Source organism: Diuraphis noxia, unplaced genomic scaffold (genome assembly GCF_037042655.1).
Source record: "Diuraphis noxia isolate RWA-SAM2 unplaced genomic scaffold, SU_Dnox_SAM2 contig0002, whole genome shotgun sequence".
Taxonomy (NCBI): Eukaryota; Metazoa; Arthropoda; class Insecta; order Hemiptera; family Aphididae; genus Diuraphis; species Diuraphis noxia.
Window position 1 is genome coordinate 7,053,209 of NW_028301712.1, and position 21,733 is coordinate 7,074,941.

Consider the following 21,733-nt stretch of genomic DNA (forward strand, 5'->3'; position numbering starts at 1 on the left):
TTTTATTAATGGGACAATTTTTCAAGCAGAAAGTTATGTAATGTATAATCTATAATCATATAATTATATACAATAAATAAAGTCAAAGATGATGTATCTTCAAATTGCATTAGTAGAACTACATATGGTAACGTAAACAATTCGAGCATAATTGAGACGATAGTAACATAACCAAGAGTGCGAATGATATACCGATTTCTGTTTTCAATAATAAGCCAATATCATCATAATGTCGAAAATATGTTTTAGTTTTGAACAATGAACGAAAAAAATAGAGTGGGTGAAAGCATATTTTTGAATTTTTAACATTGCTACCTATTTAACAAACATATCATTTGCTGGTACAATCCATTATTCCGTCAATTAAAGAAGAAATTCAAATAACATAATATATACCATATATATATATATCGATGTATTTACCTATATAAATAATATATGGAGTCTATTCTATAGTATGTATCTGTATGGCTGTATAGCAATCGAAAATTTGGTATGATTATTATTTAATAATGAAACATTTTGTAAATGGATTTTTATTTTTTTATTCATTTACGAAATTTTATAATAAATTATAATTTTTGTTTGTTAAAATGATTTGTTTTCAACTAAAAAAAATCTAATAAAAGTTATAACAGATTGATGATAAATAGGATACGTAATTGAGGGTAAGTTTAATAGTTAATTAATTATTACGAGAGACTAAAGATTATATGGTTTTGTTTTATTTGAAATTTTTAAACGACTTATTTACCTCCAGCGATTATGGTTATTATCTAAAACAAAAAAAACTGAATTTGACAGTTGCGTCGTAGTTTTAAAACGCCACGATAAATCATCATGTATCGCCAGTCACATTAAAAATTAAAAAACCCTGTAATATTTAACGACCAACAACATCTGAAGGTCAGTTGTGATTTTTAGGAAATCGTTAGGGAGTAAACATGTCAATAATTATATGATAAATATATTTTGTACACAAATGTTACCAAGTGTAACCGGTTATTGACTTTTTGACTTGATAAAAACATTGTATTTTGCTACGTAAGTTATTATTAAAAATTAGTTATATATACATATTATAGTTATATTTGTAACATTCTTTTTATACAATTTTGAGAGTACCTATTTTTTATTTTTCCCGTTTTATGTTTTTTCGATAACATCCGTTCTGTGATTTCAACTAAGTAGGTACGTCAGTTGATTGATAATTTTAAAGACTATGAGGAACTCGCCTCCACTTTTCACTAAGTTTTGAGTGCATCTTCTCGTAGTGTAATGCCGTAATGGATGTATCAAACTTGAATTCAATAATACATCATTGTATTCGAAACGTTCTGAGCACTGTAAATAAAAAATCCGTGTCTAATTAGGATAGTTTATTTTACGTGTTTATTTAAAATATCCGTAGTAGGTATATTATTAGTATTTAATTAATTTAGTATATTGAACTTACTTTTGTTAAAATAATGCATACCGACGTACAGTGAATATATTTATTATAGTTTTAATTTTAATTTCAATATTATACAGCACAATATCTAAAATATCCTAACCATTTTGTTTTTCTATATTTTACCTCTTTGTAAGTAAATAACTCATCTAAGCTCGTTGTCCATGCAGTAATCATTTTCAATGTCGTGATTGTCATGTTTAACCGCGATATCACTCGCAAATTATGGATGATATTAATACAAAATTTATTATTTTAGGTACCTATTATTCCTTAAAATATTAAAATATAAATAAAAACTATAGTAAATACGACATTATCTGAAGCTATACGTGATATCCGTATAAAAATACAAATTGTTGTCAATTTTTTTTAAATTTTTAATTTAATAATAACAATTTGTAAATTTCTGGTTTGATTGTATAATATGTTAGTTGATATAGCACAATAAAATAGCTTTTAAAATAAAAAATAAAAACTATGTTGAAAAGTGTTAAAGATACTTTAGCAAATGTGCTGTAAATTCGATTTTGTTTGAAATAAAGTTGAATTGCCCATAACTAAAAAGATAAAAAATTAGATCTGCTTTTTAAATGGTATTTTCATAAGTAAAGGCTACTATTATATGACCCCGGCTGGTAACTTCATCATGACACACATTATACCTGTATGCTTAAATACAAAAAAAATGGTGTAAATGTATTTTTTGTCTAGTTCATTTGAATCATGAAAAAATGTTACATTATCATTTATCAAACAACTGTAAACTATTCGATTAATCCCATATAAATTCTGAATTTATGAGCTTTCAAAATAGCCTTGACTTGTGAATCATGGTTAGTGCAACGACGTTATAAATTTAACTTAGGTTGGTAACTACCTGCCTGCCTTAGGTATATTTAAGTTTTATAATCACATTATTTTATATACGTATAATCATTGTTAAATCAACACGGAAACAATAAAGTTCATAAGTAACAACTATAAGTATTATCATATTAATTGGAGGACATCAGGAGTAGTTAAAATTATTTATGGTTTTCTACAACATTGTATAGTCTAAAATGTTTATCATTAAATTCAAATAACATATTGTTTTAGAGTCTTAGTGAAATCGATTAACGTCTTACAATGATATCCTATTTGAAAGAATTTTTTATGTCTATAATCATTTTTTTTGGATCTGTACAAATGTTCAATTTTTAACTTTGAGGTTGGTTTCTGATAATTTAACATAATTTATTCTAGTTGGTAGGTCAAAAGTAAAAATTAATCTACTTTTAAAATTATCGGAAAAATTAGGGCAAGTAGGTAACTACTTCGATATTCAGTAGGTTTCGAGTGTACTTATCGTCATTGGGTACGGACGTATTTAAATCATTCAATTTATTACGTATAAGAAAAACGATTTTGAGGGGAGACGGGCTGACAAGTGACTGCTATAATTACTAACTATACTAAGTATATTTCATTATAATACGTTTATATTCTATAAACTTCAAATACTTATCAAGTCTATAAAATCCTTGTATAAAAATTTGATGAAAAATTAAATTCTCTACAATTATTAGTTTTTGAATTATAACAAAAATCAAAATGATTTTTTTTTAAATATCTATACGTGATGTTTTTTTAAATATTCCCGTTTTTGTTTATCCCGATTCTCAATTGTTTGAAAATTATTTACAATTTGCTTTACACAAAACAAAAAACATGCCGTTGACCAATTTATTCATCGAGTTCTTCAGAATCTATAATAGGGTAATAGGTAATAGGTATGACAATTGAACATGCTGCATAGTGCATGCTTATTGTTCGATGAAATTATTTCGTGATGTATTCAAACTGAACTTTAATGTTCATGGTCACATTGATTTTGGTACTAAGAAGAACAAGTTTTATAATGATGATTTTTATGTAATAATTCAAAATATATGTAACTCTTAAAATTCTTACACCCATGATTGTTGTATTGGTCTTTTTTAAGCTTCTAATAAATTTTAAAAACGTCTAATAAAATCTAATTAAAATCTAAGGCGCTAGGAGTAATTTTGAGACGGCTTCTCCCCAATAATTATAACGACGAAAAAAACAATTAAAAAAATAAATATTTTTCTCGTAAAACGAATCATAGACGGTCGATCGACAGGTCTATTTATTTTTTATATTATAAGTGGTGGGTAAAAGTTGGGGGGTGGGGGTTACAGTGATAATAATCATTGGTTATTGTATGGAGCCCATCACTGGCCTTCACCACCCGAAGTTATTCTGTAATATTCTGTATAAGAAATTATGATGAATTATTATACATCTACATTTTTTCAGTATTTTAAATTAATAACTGTTCTAATGAAGCTGAATAATTATCTCAAAAAATGAAATTTATTATTCAGAATTATTTAAGTAAGTTAGCCATTGGATAAATACTAATAATAATGTAAAAATAATGCATATACAGAACCAACATTTACACAAAAGTTAAGTCTCTCCATAAATTTTATTCACTTACCACTGCTTATTAAAATGCGATGAATTTCTGCTGTAATTATTAGAGATAAGATAATAGATTTTGAACGGAGTGAAGAATGTATTAGTTTTACAATGAATGTTCACGACGTGTTTGTTTTTTTTTTTTGTATTTTTCATCATGTCTTGGAGCGTTAAAAGTTCTTGAATTTTCATTTTTGAATGTGGTCTCAAATGAAATAATTATATAATCTAGTATAGGCATCTACCTTTTATTTTTGGCATGATCGGGATTACGATAGTGTATTTTATCAACTCCACATCATTATGTGCAGATATCAACAACATCGATTTTGATTAGTTTCTTGTGATTAAAAAATGATTCATCAAGTTTTAAATCAATTAAATAATAAAACAAAGGTTAACTTAATAATTAATACTTAAATGTCATAGTTCAGATCATTTATTAAAATATGTTTGTCTTTATCTGCAGATACTAAGATATGATGAATTAATTTTTGAATTTAATTCATATTAAAATAATTGTTTAAATAAACATTATACTTACAGGACGATATTTTAATTTTTTTTAATTATTATTATTATTTAGATATAGCTGTATTAAAATAAATACCTAAGTTATGTATAATATATTATACATAATATGTTACTTATAATAATATGGCTACGTAATTTACTGACTTGTAAACTTGTGATAACTCAATTTATTAAACTTAAATTTTGTATTTTACTGTATGCAATTTTTGAACAATATTAAAATCTTTAAACGTTTTATAAACTCTCCTCCTCTTGGCTCTTTTATATCCGGTTTCTTACCTACAAATGTTCTACAATTCTATATATATACTTTTAAAACTCAAGCTGGTATTTTTCATTATTTTCAATATTCCCAGTATTTAGTTTCTGCAAATTTATCTAACAATACTAGACAATATTATGACGAAAAGTCGACAACCGAATAAATGTTCAATAATTTTCAATAAATCGGAGTTTTTAGAATGTTTTATAGATGTTTATAAGTTAAAAACCACAATCTTAGTATAATAAAACTGCAGTATCTTCAAAATTATTTGATTTGTTTCTAATTTTAAATGATAACGACGTAGGTTACGTACCATTAAAAAAATAAGGTTTGTTAAGTGATTAATTGTAATTAAATTAATTAACTCTTTATTTTCTATGACTAATCTATAATTTTATCAAATAACTTGAACTACCTATTTATGATTTATAATTAAACGTAATTGTTACTATTTAAAGCATCTAATTTTAAGGAAGCCAGCATAGAAATATTATAAGTTTTTGTTTCTCTCTCGTAATCACCTCTATTAACTGATTTTATTAAACCGTCTGTCAACTTTAATACATTGTAATTTTAAAATTATATAATAATTGCTGTGCCATAAGTAACGTTTTATTTTAGGGAAAAAAGCAAAAAAAAATTTGTACGTATTAAAATCCACGAATTTAAAGGGAATTCAATAGTCTAGCTACATATTTTTGTACTTACGTTTAATTAACTTTCTGAATGAAGAATTTATTTTTTCATATAAAGTTTATTTTAAATATTCTATAGTAGATACCTAGTAGATTACAAAAATTACATTTTTATATTTTGTCTATATTTTACATTATATCAAAATCTAAAATTAAATATAAATAGGTATAAAAATATATTATATATTTTTAAATAAAGTTAATTTAGTTATGTGATATGCGACATACTATGAGTCTATAAATACTAAATACTATAAAACTAAATACATGATGGTTTGAACTTCTCCTAATTATTATTATTATTTGTATTTTTTCTGTAAGCATGTATTTTACTTTTAAAATATATTAATAGTTAATTAATTGAATGGGAAATTAAATATATTTTATTTTTAAATATCTAATTTTAATACTTTTAGACAAGAATTTTTTTTAATAAATTTGATTTTAGAACTTACAATTGATTACTTTGACAATAGTTTTGTCATAGGTATATGATATATTATACAACTATGTATGTACACAACTAAATAAGTCTATAACTGCAATAATTAATGTGTAAATACTATGTAGTAACCTACACATATTAATCATAATATGTTATATTTGTAAGCGGTGTAAACACTATATAGGTATTGTATAGTAAGTATTAGCTAGTATATATAGGTATAATATTTTATTACACTTTAGAGATATTGATTGGTTCACAATATTTTTATCGTTTGTTTCATCAAATAAAATCGATTTAAACTTATATTATAGTGATCGTTGTTTCATGCCTATTTACCATCAAACGAACATTCATCAAACTAAAAGTTATCAAACAAACAACATTTATTTCATAATGAAACAAGATAAATTTAAAAAAAAAAATGTAATTATCCGTTTGATCTCCGAAATAAATCAAACTCATTCTAATCTCAGTTCTTTATTTTTATTGGTTATCTACCTGTATGCCTAATTTTATTTTATTCCTTATATGTAGAAATGAATTTTCTATCTATGATTTATAATATTTTATTATCAAACAACTCTGATTTCCAATATGTGTTTTATAATAATAAATTGTATTGATTCTCAGAACACTGTCGTTAATCAATACAACAAGGTTTTTCTTTCAGATTAACGTGCAACATATTTATTTTTTTACATTAATTTATATTTTATATAATATATCTGCAATGACTGCAATTATATACATATTTTTTTGTTATTGTAATTAATGTTAATTATATATAATCGTTCATATTAGCTGTCACGAATAAATCGTGTCCACAAATCATAATAAATACTAAATGATAAGTATGTAAGTGTACCAATACACAATGAGTAAAATTTTCACATAACGAGTTGTAATATTTCCGAATATTTTATAAATATTTATATAACCTTAAAGCATGTTTAAAGTATGTATTTAAATCGGGTTAAGCTAACAATATAATAGGTGTTGCCGAGTTGGGATTTTACATAACCTTATTCCTTCACGTGTGTGTATCTGACACACTCTGTAATAGACCGTACCTATATACGTAATAAAATAAATTAAAAACGTTTAGTTGTAATCGCTTTGCTATAATTATTTTATAATAAAAAGCAAATTAAAAAAAAAAAAAAAAAAACGTTAAATATAAATAATAAATGATAAATAATCTATATAAATATGGTCGTCATAAAATGCATTCAAAAAATATAAACATAAGTCTAACTTTCATATTATTAATAGTCAAAAAACATCAATATTTATAAATTTGTAATTGGATTGAATTTATAGGATATTTGTTTTACAAATTCCAATCGTGATATTTGACCGGAACTGTATTCATAATTTTTTTCATTGGTAAAATCTTATTATATATTTTTTAGCATTATGTATATGATAGCGTACGTATTGTATTGTAGCTTACCAATCCTACCAATAATTACCAGTCCACTTGCACTTGCGCTATTATTTTCTTTATATACGCTTCGGCCGTAGTTCAAATACCTATCAACAACACTATAAAAACGCTATTAAACTGCAGCGGAAAATGTACCACCTATATAAATTATTAACTATAGGTTCCGTAAACGTAAAGAGAAAAATGTGATTACGAAATATTTGCAATTACTTTTTTTCCAATCCCAGATCTCCGCTGCAATATAGGTATACTGATGCCCCTTAAATAACTGTATATCTTCAAAAGATGGAGTTAATGGATTTAGTGGCAGTTGATTGTGCTCGTCAATTTATAAGATACGATAGCTGCGGTGAAAGACATAAGCGTCAAAATGAGATAAGAAAGAAAAAGTCGTATCGTACAAAAGCGCCAAAATCCTAGGTACCTACTTGCAGTGTGCCACAGTGAATAGATATTAAATTTAGAACTAACCGATTTATTAGATTTGTATTGATTTGCATAATATGTTTATCGTCATTTACTATTGACATTTTTTTTGTGAAATCGCAACCGTTTTATTAGATTTACATTTATTTGCATGTATATTATTATATTCTAACAATTTATTATTGAACATTTTTTTAATATAATATAATTTTTTATAAGATAGCAATTTTTAAATAACTACTTATATAAAATACCTATTCATTTTGGCGTGAATTATATGCCATTTTTGCACCTTTGGATCTTATGTCATATTATAGCCCGACAACTGATAGGATGTCATATTTTCACTTCGGTTTTATTTTATTTTCATAAATTTAGTTATTTTTTATAATTTAATTAATTTCATTGTAAGTATGAAATTTCAAATTACAATTCATAAAAGGTTGAAATGGCAGTAAGTATAACATTTTGGTCAACGTCGCTCGACGGTAAAGTACAAGTATAGGTTAGGTGATTAGACAGGTAAAACTGGAGAAAAAAGGTAGGTACATGAATCTGAAAGACTGATAAAAGTATTTGGCGATGAGTAAATAATAAATATATATATACATAAAAAAGAGGCTGAATTAATTCCTTTAATAGTGAAAAAGTTAAATACATAGGTAGACTATAATCACTAATTAGTTATCTATAGTTCCCGCTGTTTCCAAAATTGAAACTCATATTAAGGTCAAACAGGTGTAAGTAAAAGCCAGAAGTAAATTCCTACTTACATTTGAATCGAAGCACTCAGTTCTTGGAACAGTAGCTAAGATATTTCCAATTTATTAATTATAAGTAAATAATACTTTATTAAAATTGGAATTTTATTCTTGTTTAGTTTTTAATTTTAAATAGTATAAAAATTTAAGAAAAAAATATCGTATCGTTACGTATCAGATACATCGTATCTGTTATCCACTCGATACGACTTTTTGATGTAGGTAAGCCTTATGACCAAAGTTCAAACAAACGGATCAACAAGTTTGCAATTATTACCGTCGAAAAAAGTTAATAAATTATCCCGCGAAATATTCAAAAAAATATGTGGCAATAATAATAGAAATGTATATCTACAGATACAGACTACAGGTTACAGAAAATAATGATTTACGAAGGATTGCACATAATTTTTCAACGCAAATTTAATTATACATATACATTATACATATATATATATATTTTTTTTATCGATCTTAGTTATATCAGTTATGATTTGCATTATAATTTTATGTATATATTTTAAATTATGATATTATTTGTTATTATCTGTAAACTAAATATAGGTACATGATTTTATTATTATTAATATTATTATTTAATAATAATTATTATTGTCTGTTTTTTTTTTTATCTAGCTTCTAGTATAAACTATTATAGCTCAATTATTGTCTATTTAATTTTGTTTAAATTCATTTGTGATAATCTTAATAACTACTTTTTAATAACTGAAAATCTGTTTGTAATTTTTTTTTCACGTTAATAAATTATTGACTTCTTACTGGTACTAGGAAAACTATCAGTGCATATTCTACTAATTCTCGTGCATTATCATTTATCATATATACATTTCATAGTATACTATGTATTGCAGTGCTTCTCAACCTTTTTCAAACTATTACCTCCCTATGAAGCAAATTATTTTTCAACATCCCCCTCGCTTTATTAAAATAATAATAATAAAAATAGTATATATGAAATGTTTATAATTGAATAATAAATTAAATATATATAATGAAAATAAAACGTAAATATATGTTTAAATATAATTTAAGAGGATGATTAAAATATTTTGAAATGTATTGATCAGTGACATTGGTTGCGCTTGGTGATTCAAAGCCAATTTTTTTACGTTTGGTTCAAAGTTTGTGAGATGAAAGCATAAGTTTCCTCTTTTAACGATGTAAATTCGATTTATTTTTTTCGTTATTAGATCCATCATCGCATTGAATCTTCGCTCAACGGGGTAAGAGAAAGGAAAGGAATAATTTTTGTGCTCTAGTTCACAGTCCAGGATAGATTCAACTGATAGTAGACTGGAGCCAAAATCCTGTGAGGTGTTTACCATTCTTAAAACTTGATTTTAATATCTCGCCAGTGGAAATTTCGATAAATTCTATTTTTGATACTGTATTTTTAGTGATTTAATATTTGTAAAGGTGATATCGCTTCCATTGAGAACCATTGATCTATTGGCTAGGGTATTCTTTATTAAACGGTTTGACGAAAAAATCATGACGGAATAGTAAATGTATGATAAAAAATTCAATATTTATTCACAATGACCTACTTATAATACGCAGCTACACAGGTACTAGTACTTTTACCTTTTTATATTAAAGTTTAACTTGTGTTTTACTTTATTTACTTATTACTGTAGAGCGCGGATTTTTATGCACTTATAAGTATCGAAATATGCCATATAATATGCAGCAAAAATCATGAAAATATGCAAAAAATATGCAGTCAAAATCATGAAAATATGCAAACATTTTTATTTATTTAAAATTTACAGTAAAACTTATAATAATTAATTATTTAAATGCTTAATAAAAAAAATTTAGGGAATTTTCTTAAAACCTTAATTTATTTTTAAAATTTTATTTATTATATGCATTTCAAGTTTTTTTTCTGTGAAGTTGTGTCGTTTATCGGCTAACATATTTTAAAGACTGAGAACGAACGTTCGACGTCAACCGAAGTTATTGGGGTATATTTGAAGCAACTTAGTATTGTCGGGTCTTGATAAAGATCTTCGAGCTGAACGTTTTCGCCTAATAACACTGAATTGATTTTTCGTAGAATCTTCAGACCTTAATTTTTGTTGGAAAGCTCGTTTAATTTTGTAGTAAGTGTTGGGTTTCGATCCAGAAATAGAATGAATTTTTAATCGTAATCGATTATTTATCTTATAAAGGTTTAAATTAATATATATATATATATAAATTAATATTTAGTGACTATGAAATTTAGTTTTAATTTTTCTACTTGACAAAATATTATTTTATACATTTTTTTAAATTTTTGCTTCAATATGCAATAAATTTTGAATTTTGTCAAAATATGCAAAAATATGCAATAACCTTTAAATATGCAGAAATATGCAAAAAAAAATTTCACCATTAGCTTCAAATTATGATGATTCGTGGACATAATAACTGACAACAATCCAAAAATATTAAAAGGAAAAAAATATGCAATTGCATAGAAATCCGCGCTCTACAGTTATTAGTTATTCGGCTATACGAAAACAAATAAACACAATCAAATACATTCTTAAAAAATCTTCGAAAAATAATTTAAATTTTCATGATTATCAATATTATTTTTATATATATTAATTATATCAATATTATTATCAATAATAATAAAAAAAATTATCAACTATGAATAATTTACAGTGTAGTATACATTTTATTAATATACATAAATTATAAATATGTATTATACATATAATACAGTATACCTAATCTTATTCAGTCAATATGGATAGTAGGTAAACACCAAAAATTATAAATTTCAAATTTATTTAACTAGAATACACCTTAGCCAATTGATAATTAATAACAAAATATTTCTTTTCTTCAAAATACAAGAATAATATAAGATGTCAAACTTTCCTATCGAAAAACACTTACCTATATGTGTAAGTAATCTATGTAATAGCGATCTTAATCTAGACCCACCCTTATAATATTATTTTTATAGATGAGAAACGCCTACAATAATAGGTGACAATATCCTGGGCCGGTGATGTTTGTTTTAAAATTTAGTAGTCACCCTGAAGCGATGAATATATAATTAATATTTTTATTTTAATTGATGAAAATTGGTCTGACATTATCGCGCGTGCTCGTGCAAAAACGCGACCAACCAGATGGTTTTGTACTTGTTATTGTTGTTCACAATAATATTATTGACCTTGTCTAACACGAGTATATACGACACATTGTAAAAGTAAAATTATAGTTTACTGAATTTCCAACATTGTTCGTGAATTTATTAATATGACGTAAACGTCACATTTTCATTATTTAACATTCAACGCAGGTAATAGGACCTTGATAAAGAAAAAAATAATGATAAATTTAATAATTGAACTTACACTGCAGTCATCGATTGATTTTAGAATTGCAACATTCAACGTGATCGCCAGTCTTGATTGAAGATTTTACACTGTTACTACATAATATACTGCAGGACTATATTACTACATACATATATCAGACAATATATTATTATTATCTACTTACATGTTATTATGATACTCTCTATGTCACACATACGTATAAAATATAAACACAGATACACACGCACGTGCTTTAATATATTTCATACTGCTTTAAAATTAATAGCCTTATTTAAAAATAATAAGAAGCGACTATACGGAAAGAAATAACTGAAAATATAATATGTTACCTAATATTTAAATATAAATTTATAATATGAAAAACTTAAATATTACACAATAATAAAAAATTTTTGTTATACTCTTATGGATCAATAACTTTTTAGTTTTTCAATGTATGAAAGACTTGAATACCACCTATACAAATACACATTATTATATTATAGTTTATTTGAGTGTAAACGTATAATTTATGTTATACATATGACTAGGGGCCGAAATTATATTCTTTTGCATATTTTTTTTTTTTGAGGCTATGCAGTCAAGCGGCGCGGGGGTTCGAAATCTTTACAAATCATGAAATCGGTTAATTAATGGCAAAAGTTTTTTAGTATATTTGAGAATATTTCAAGATAAAAGAATATTTCGTACAATAAAGAATATTTGACAATACATCGATTAATTTTCCGGTAACTTCAGTTGACGTCGAACGTTCATTTAGCATGTATAAAAACATATTAACAGACCGTGGTACAAATATGACACCAGAATACATGGAGCAAAATATAGTTGTTAATTGTTCTCAAAAATTTTCGTAATTAAAAATACCTTATTGTTATTAATATAATTTAATCAATTTTTTTTTAACATGACGTATTATTTTGCTTATTTTTTGCATATTATTTTTTATCATAATATACTTATTTATATCAGTTTTTTTTTTGTATTATTTTGCATATAAATGAATATTTTTATTTCAAGAGAACATAATAATAAAAAAGCATATTTTTCGCACATTTTTTGCATATTTTATTATGATTTTTAAAGAATATTGCAAGAATATTTTCAACATTTTAGAGAATATTAGCATCTTATTTTGGCTATTTTAAAAGGATATAATTTCGGCCCCTATATAATATGACCTACATACAGTCTAAGGGTACGCGTTTAAGTAATATACTTTTTACGTATAAATGGAAATGTGTAATTAATATTTTGAAATTAATTAATCGTAACTGGATTTTGTACACAGTTTCATATTTATTTAATGGATAAAAATGTAAAATTATAGGGTATCAATAATAATTCGACTTAAAACAAAAAATCATAAATATACTATTTATTTCATTCTATTACATTCTATTATAAAATATATTATAAATCCAATATTGTTAGAAATATTTATGGTAAAAACTGAAAATCATAACTCATTGATGGAATTATGGGTGTGTATACATTTATGGCCTTATGGGAATAAAATTTAAAATATTGAGTAACTAAATTGTTTTCAACTTCAAATTGTACCTAATTGTTTTTACCTTTTGTAAGTGAAATGATTAGGCCAATAGTGTACTAAAATAGATTTTGTGTTTTGAAATCGAAATAGTTTTGGATGAGTTCCATAATAATAATATGGTCTCCTAAGTCCGTAGATGATTGAATAGCCAATAGTATCGTTTGTATATTGTTAACCCTTTTGTTGATGGTTTAGTCAAATAAAAAAACGTACGCTCGATTTAAAAACACAAAAATGTCATAACAATTTTTGAACAGATTCTGTGTAAATGTTTTGAGATATTATGTTTAAATATTTTTTCTTAGGTTTTTGAATGGATTAAATAGGTAGTTATAGTTTCATGTTTTCTTTAATATTTAAAAATCAACTTCAAATTCAATACGTCTTACTTAAATAAAAACCAAAATGTCTTAAAAATTCTATAGTTCCGATTTTAATCAGTTTTAGTATGATTTTTCAGATTGCACATGATTCAATAAAAAAAAAGAAACAAATTAAAACGACTTAGAGAAATCCAATGAGATTCTGGTTAGGAAAAATTGAAAATATAGCTACGTATAAAACACAGATTTGTATTATTTAATAATTAGCTAAAAGTAAAAGTATTCACGGCATAGGTAAATAACATAACAAACATTTTGATCAGTCTGTATATAATGATAACATTCATTAGTTCATTACGGATGAGCCAAAGAGTTTCGTGTAACAACCTATATATTTTCTTCCGGATTCAGTTCAATAATTTGTGAGTTATGAATTGGCAATGTCAAAGAGAATTGACTATACGTTAGTATTATTATTATGACATCATTAAGAATATTTTTAATCTCTCTACGCTCAACATAATATAATAATATATAAACAGTGTTGGAGCTATAAATATACCTATTCAAAAGTTCGTTTCTGAAAGTGATTATACATTAATTGTAATAGTGAATATGTATTTTGTTTTTTAATGTTTATAATTTTTATACTTTTAATTACTTGATCACATTTTTAATATTATAGGCAAATATGAATATCGTTACAGTATGACGTAATGTTTTTATTCGGATTTGTTTAGATCATTTTGATAGTCGTATTAAAATGATTTTAATCAAAGGCTTTTGGTATCATTTCTAATAAAGTACAAATCTTATTGCGGACATTATAATTACAGTCAATAATTATGTTACTTGGTAGGTTTTATAATTATCCCTCGTTTTCTCGACTGTGTTTGTTTAACATGATGACCAGCGGAAGTTGGACTGAATTAACTTTATTAACAATAAGTAAGTACCCACCTATATATTGTAATTTACTATATTTATTATCACAAGAATTTTGTTTTTTTTTCGATCGAGACTAATTTTTTTAAAATTTAGCATACCTGTCACTCTTTTAAGATATATTTATCATATTTTTTTATCAGTTTATTTGTATTACATAATCGGATACTATATTGTCAATAAGATTTTGTAGATGGGAAAGAAGTCAAAAGCCTATATGGTTTTTACAAAAATATTTATAAAACATCGATTTAATAAACATTTTAAATGTTGATAGGTAGGTATACAGTATACACTATATAGTACTATGTATACATATAGTATGCACAGTGTATCTTTGAACTTTAAAGTCACGTTGCAACTCTTCAAGAGAAAAAATTTCTTACGGTAAATCAATATAATACCAACTTTATAAAGTGATTGGTTAAATTGAATAAAAATGGTTTACTGACGTCACACTTTTTATAACAAATAAGTTAATATCAATACTTGAGTCTTCATTGTTAGTATGATAAATATTTGTATTACCTACAACAATTACAATACCATACAATTATAAAAATCAATCTATCACAGGATGTTATATTATTATATAGTTAGGTATTTTATTTAACTTGCCGTAGACAAGTAAACAAAAATGATCTCAATTCAATTAGCACCATAACGAGGGATAAAATTATTTATTTTCAAAATTTAATTTTTATATTTTAAGTGAGTATATTTTTTAATGATACCTATATGAATCTATCTGGACATTGTATATTAAATAATATTATATTATTATTAAAAACCTTGATTTCTTGGAAAGTTCAGGAGAGGGGTGTTACTGTGCTAGATATTCATGTTTGAATAATTTAAGTTTATAAATAATAACTATAAATTTCTACAATACTGTATAGGTAATCATTATTTCAATATTTAAAAAGTACAATGTGCTCATATTACGTGCATTTACCATAACTTATAAGTTATAAGTGAATGTAATTCATGCTGACGAATGGCGACCCACTGTCTGGTTTTGCATATGTCTTGGGGCAATACGGATAACGTTAATTGATATTCCATCCGGTGAATTTTTAGGTTAAGACATTAAGGTATGATTTTTACAACGATTTTTTTTTATTACGTACCTACCTATAAGGTGAATAAGATGGCGATAATACTATTTTGTTTTTACATGAGATGAATCAATTGATATAGGTAATATTACTAAAAATAAAGCGTTAAATGCTCGACTGATTATTTTGTTATTACTTAAATAGGTAGTTGTATACGAGAACGTCATTGTTGAAGTTAAACAATTATATTCAATAACGACCCCCTAATGTGAATACGTAAGAGATCGAGCCCAATGAATATCATTTGTCAATAAGACAAATTGTTTTCATTAATATCACTTAAAAACATCGTTACTTTTTTTTGATATTTTATATATATATACATACATGATGATAATAATTAATGCATTATAATAGTAATAATAGTTTAATACATTTATAAAATCTGTTTGAAAGTTGAATAATATCATACTTATTCTATTCCATAATAGGTATGCAGTTATTTAATATTAAATTATAATTATTGTTTTTATGTTTTTGTTTGTTTTTCTGTACAGACATATTGACTTGGTAAATATAGTTTAGCTACCATATTATGATGAGATAAGATATCTATATTTATATTTTTTTTTTTTTTAGTCTGATCCGACGTTTGTACTGTATAATATATACATAATTATAGTATGAAAATCTTTTCTTTTTTTTTTTTGTACTGCTGTGTATTAATTTAACTATAAACAGCACTATTTGAGACTATTAATGAAAGACATTAGTTTATTAATTTAAATATAGTATTGTTTTTATGTACATGTAATCCTTAAAGATTGATATATTTAAAAGAATATCGAAATGTATAAAAAAAATTAAGAAGACATTAGTACAACAAAAATTGTGTCTTGACTAGCGGATTTAACTCGGTAAAAATTTGTAGGTAGGTAGTAAATGCAAATTGTAAATTTTAGATGAAGCTCTAAATTGATGATTTTTATATCTTCCCCCACAAAAAATTCTAAATACACCGCCGGGTCATTGACATCCCATATTATATTATGTATATGACGTATAAAAAATATATCAAGTTTTGTGACAGCAAATAATTACTATTATGAGTGATCATTCACACTAGTTAAACATTTTTAAAGCATACGTCGATTTGAATTCAATGATAATAATCACTTAGAATATCTAATACGAACACTGTACAATTAATAATTAGAGTGTGAATTGCAAACGTAGTTGAATTTTACGTATTTGATAACACTTTAATCGGTATTAAATATGAATAATACGATACATTGTTATTAGTTTTTTTTTAAATATCTAATCACAAATTAAGTTTTAATAATTTTTTGTTAGCTTATGTAAACTTTCGATGGTATACCGTACACGACAAGTATAACTGTATAGCAAATGAAGTTTGAGTAAGTTTAATCGTACCGTAGATACCTATTTATATGATTTATATTAATATTATAATATAAGACCGTCATTGAACTCGATTAGATCGCGTCTACCGATGCGACCGTCACGGGTCAAGGAAAATATATTTAATTACTTATTTAGTCCATACGAAATATAATTAATTTATAACATCAGAAGTCTTATTTAATATATTAGCAATGCAATTCTGTCAGCTCAATAATTATCTGACGTTTTATTGCATGTTGCAGGCTCGGGTCCAGACGATGTTTGGATAATACTATACTTGTCACTTAGTTCTGTAGTCTGTACCATAATATACAATCGCATCACATCACACGTTTTTCACGTGTCCCATTCACCCGTATATTATCGTTTGGACGAGTTGAACCACGAAAACGCGTAGTATATTTCGGATAATATTTCAAGCCAGTTAAGTACGTGCGCAAACTGTTTTATTTTTATTAAATTATTCCTATTAACATTTTCCTATTAGGTATGACGCATTTTATAATATTATTATCATATATATTTTTTTTAAATTTAATCTTTAGTTAGGAAAAATATTGACGTTGGACGCAATCTTCTGCGAGGAAATTATAATATTCTATTTCTTCGTTCGTCACGTTTTAATATTAGGCACATATCTTTTTGAAATAATATTTTTTTTCATAATATCTACCTGCATCATAATAATATTGTATACATGATGCATTAGCTAAAATTTGCCATCAAGAATATCTGCCAGAAAACCGTTGCACTTAACTATAAACATGATATTTTAATTTTTTAAGTAATTGTGATTTTTTTTAAACATTTTAATTTATATCGTGTTAATAGAAACGGAATATAAAGGATGATTAGATATAATTTTTATCGTTAGACAACTGCAAGTCTGCAATTATAGGTGCAACAAAATATTTATTTTTATATATTATTATCCACATTCACGTATCATTATGGGATTGGTTTCTACATAGGTTGACCTTGATTTCGTTAATTTTTTTTTATCGTCGTTATCACAATAATATTGTATTGATAATATTGTACACTAAAATATAGCAACTATAATAATGTAATATAATATGTACATAAAGGGCTCGTTAATAAATCACGTGTTAAATTTTTTTTTTTAAATTCTTTATAATATTGCTTTATCAATACCTATAAACGTGTACACGCATGATGTTCAGTATAATTACAATACTAATTTACGGCAGCCAACGCTGTAAAATTAGCATTTATTCGGATAGAATGACTGTGTAGTGTGTATATAATTTAGTATATACAACTGTATATGTTTGACAGTTATATATATATGCCATGTTATGTTTTTATGTGTTATATCATCATTAGATTGTTCAGTTGTTGAATGGTCAGCGACGAAATGTGTGACAAACTGTAGTGCACTATATAGATTCTCGTGTTGAAATATATTAATCATATCGCGTGTTTCGTTTGGTAGAACATTGGACATAGGTTTCACGATTTGAATACCAATAAAACAAAATAATGTTCATTGAAGTATCGATGAGGATTTCCAATTTATTAATTTATACCTAAACAAGATCGGGCATTTAAAATATATAGGTAAACATTTAAATCGCATATTACATTTATGATTATTTATTTGATTAAAATTATTATTCTGTAATTAAGTGTATCGGCGTCAATATTGTTAATAAAAATATTATTTCTTTTTCGCTTCATATAAATTATAATAATATAATGTATGTTATGATGTTTAAATGGTAAATTTTAAAATTTTTAGCAAATTGTATTTTTTTTATCTACCTACCCATTCGAAAGTGTTGTATTATTATGGAACTTTAGACGTAAATAAATCTGACCAAAATCTAATATTAACAATGTATAAGAAATTTTGAGGACAAAAAATGTGATATAGTTTTACTTTACACTGTATAGCAATTTATATAAATGTACTTAATATACGTACATAAAAGGTTCGATAGAAAATCACGCGTGTTAAAAAATTGTTCAAAAATTATTTATAATTGCTTTATCGATGATAAGTATGTGATTCATTTTTACACATTTCTTTATATTTGTAAATACCAATTAAGGAACATCGAATAAACACATTTGTTTGGTCTACAATTTTTTATCATTCTTCAATATTTTTGTGGAAGCAAAAATTTATGAAATATTTAAATGGATAAATATAGAGTAGTAAAAAGATAAACTAAATTTATAAACTCTAAAAATCAATTTGCATAGTTTAATTTCCAAGTATCGCATGATAGACTACATCGCCTCTAGTTGTCATGCTTATACTTTAAGATTTCATGTAATATTTCGATGATGAAATTTTGACAAAGGAACTAATTAAATGCAATATTACAATTTTTTTTATTTAAGTAGCTAATGCTTAAATCCTAATGTTATATAAATAATAAATATCAAGTGAATTTAATTTATTAATCACTAGTTTTATTTCAATACAAATACTATACCTAATTTAAAGATTAGGTACAATTATAACAGGTAAGTACTTACTATAAATAGTATAAATACAGTAAATGCGTTGAAATTATAATTATAAATAAACGTTTGTTCTATTAATAATAATAACTATAAATTACGAGTAATTTATAACTAGGTATAAATGGTATAATCATTTTAAATTCTTGTATCATGAAAATGATTAGCAATGTTATTCAGCGTGTAATCATTATTAGCAATTGTATTTCTCAGGTCATATTTAATTTTTTTATTGAGACAAAGCTTTAATTTGCATTGGATCTAATGGTATGTTTTAAGATGTTTATTATTTAAATCTGTTTATCCTACCTTAGCCTAGTTAAAATAAATAAATATGTCTTGTTTGCTTAGATAATCATTAATCAATAAATAAATATAAAAAATTGTTCGCAATTATAGATAATATGGCTAAATATAAAGATAAAAAAAAATTTGTGAATTTAATTTGTTGTCTCTTGACACACAAACCCGTTATGCAGCAAATTTACGTTCAATAGTTCTCGTTTAGTTTTAATATTCGTGGATTGACCTGTAATTAAATTTCTTTCGGAATTTAAATTTGAAAGCGAGTTATGAACATTTAAAAAGTATTGTATAATTTACATACTACATAGGTAGTATAATAACATATACCTACCTAGATATTTACAATTTACAATGTACATATAATTTATTATTTAAGTGTTCAAAAAATAATTTGTTTTGTTTAACTACGTTGTATCCATAAGTTTATTAGTTAGCATATTATATTGAAAATGGCTGATTGGGTAAACAGGTTTTTGAAGCCGGTATAACATGGAATTTCTGAACTCATAAATACTGAGCCAAGTCAACTAAAACTTTGTTTTGATTTTTGAATAAAATCAAATGGAAATATTATTTCTAAGGATCAATTTACTTTCTTTATTTGTATTACAAAATATGAACAGATATACAATTATGTACCTAATATGTGTGTCTCTATAGTATCTCAAATCAACATAATATATATAATGTTTGAAAACAAGTAATATATTATATATTCCAAAAATATATAATAAAACCGTTTGGAGATTAAACTTGTCGGGAAAGGGTGGGTGTATAATATACACTGTATATAGTTTCATCATAAGCTTTTAATATAATATGTGAGTTATAATAGGTTTTCAACCATAGCCTACACACTCCCTCGCATGAATGCATGTATTTATTGATAAATGATAATATTACAATGCAAATAATAAAAAAATCATGAACAAATAATAAAATACTTTAAAATCTAAATATAATATAAATCACGCGTTTATTTTGAAATACCTAGCTAGTGCGGAAAATTGTTTACCGCAAACCTGCATGTCTCCATGCATAATTATATTATTTTTGAGTAAGCGACCAATGTAGGTAGTTAAATCATTGTAATGCGTAGTGTGTATCGGTATAATGAATCAAATATATCCATATAATAAATGCAATATACTAATTAATATATTTGCATATAAAACGACTTACAATAAACCAATTTCGTCTAATATTTCAAAAATATGTAAATTATAATAGACCTTCGACAATTTAAACAAATCGTCTATAGTACTTTATTATTATGATGTAATTTAAAATAATTAAATTGTAAATAATTGCGTTAAAAACCATACAGAATATAAACGATGCAGATAAAATTTTTTTATTTAATTATGTAGGCAAGTATACTTATTTTTGAATTACATCGTGTAAACATATACCATTACAACATAATTAAGCGAATCAGTTTAATTTATGTATTATTATAGCGTTGTGATATTAAATTAAATAATTTAGCCATTTATTTTATCCCAAAAAAATTTAGTGTCTATTACAAGAATATTTTTTCAGTTACATCTATTATTTTTTAATACATGACGTATATTATAAACAATATACAATATACATAATATGATGTATACGTGCAGCCACGTAGGTATTAGTAGGTACACTATTATATTATATCAGTTCCCATATTGTTTTTACATTCAAACATTTAAATATTATAATAAATTATGTAGGTAGGTGCCTACATAGATAAAAATGA